Source organism: Manis javanica, chromosome 11, assembly GCF_040802235.1.
Source record: "Manis javanica isolate MJ-LG chromosome 11, MJ_LKY, whole genome shotgun sequence".
NCBI lineage: Eukaryota > Metazoa > Chordata > Mammalia > Pholidota > Manidae > Manis > Manis javanica.
In genome coordinates, this window is record NC_133166.1 from 100,824,977 (window position 1) to 100,826,862 (window position 1,886).

Below are 1,886 nucleotides of genomic sequence, written 5' to 3' on the forward strand. Positions count from 1 at the left end.
TATTTTAAGCCCACTGTTGAGATCTACTACTCAAAAAAAGGATTCTTTTCAAAATACTATTAGTGCTCATTAACAATACAATTCATCACCCAAGAGCTTTGACAGAGATGTACAAAGAGGTGAATGTTTTCACACCTGCTAACACAACATCCAGTCTGCAGCCCATGGATCAAAGAATCATTTTGATCTTCAAGTCTTACGATTAAATGTATTACTTAAAATGTATTACTAAGAAATACATTTTGTGAGACAATATAGCTGGCATAGATAGTGATTCTTCTGATGGACCTGAGCCAAGTAAATTGAAACTTCCTGGTAAGGATTTATCATTCTAGATGCCATTAAGAACATTTGTGATTCCTGAGAAGTGGTCAAAATATCAGCAGTAACCGGAGTTTGGAAGTAGTTGGTTGTGCCCATCATAGATGACTTTGAGAGGTTCAAGACCTCAGTGGTTTCTTGAGATGGAATCTACTCTTGAGGAAGGTGCTGTGAAGGTTGTTGAAATGACAGCGAAAGATTTAGAATATTACACAAACCTAGGTGGTAAAGCAATGGCAGGCTCCAACTATGAAAGAATTTCTAATGTGGATAAAATGCTATCAAACAGCATCGCGGGCTACAGAGGAATCATTCATGAAAGGAAGAGTGCGTCAGCGAGGCAGACTTCACTGTTGTCTTATTTTAAGAAGTTGCCCCAGCCACCCCAGCCTTCAGCAGCTTACCACCCTGATCAGTCAGCCGCCATCGACACTGAGGCAAGACCCTTCACCAGAAAGAAGATAATGACTTGCTGAAAGATCAGATCATGGTTAGCATTTTTTAGTAATAAAATATTTTTAAATTAAGGAATGTACATTATTTTTTAAGACAGTGCTATTGTGTACTTAATAGACGACAGTACAGTGTAAACATAACTTTTATATGTACTGGAAAACCACAACTTCATCTGACTTGCTTTATTGTGATATTTGCTTTATTGTTGTGGTCTAGAACTCAACTCTCAGTATCTCCAAGGTGTGCCTGTATAAAGAACCCCCACATATCAACTAGAAAAAATTTTCAATAAAAAACAGACACAGAATTCTACTTTCAGTTCTATTATTAAGTCAGTTAGATGAACCATTCCACTGAAAACAGCTCTAAACATTAGAATGTGTGTGTGTGTTCTGTATATATGTGTAGATGTAAATCTATCTACATATCCAGATAATTACATATAACCAGAATATATAAGTGGAATTACCAAGGTAAAATAAAAGAGAAAGAAGGAAGCCAGGTCGGCATTTTGGGGTTATGGGAGAATTTGACTTTGATTCTGAAAGACTTTTGAGCCACTGGGAACACAGCTCAAGGCTTACTAGAAAGACTAGAATAACAAAATCAGATAAATAAAATTGTTTAAAGAATGTGGAGAAATTGGAACCTTCATATACTACTGATGGGAAGATATGCAGATACTTTGGGAAAAAGTCTCATATTTCCTCAAATCATTAAACCCAGCAATTATACTCCTAAGTATATACCCCTGAAAAATTAAATATATGTCCACAGTAAAATCTGTGGGATTTAACTAAGGCAGATGAGAAGTAAATTCGAAGTCTTACATGGCATGTCTTATTGCAAAGAAGAAAGTCTGGGAAGCACCTATTTCAAGGAGTTAGAAAAGGAAATCTGAAGAAAGTAGGAGGAAGGTGATGCTAAAGTTAAGAGTAGAAATCAATCCAATAGAAAACAAATAAAAGCCAATTTGGGTTCTTCAAAAATCATTAATTTGACACATGATTAGTGAGAGTGATCAAGGATAGAGAAAAGGATACAAATAAAAGTCATGGTGCATGTTAGAAATGTACAAGAGGTCATTACTCAGCTGGAACAGGGACACC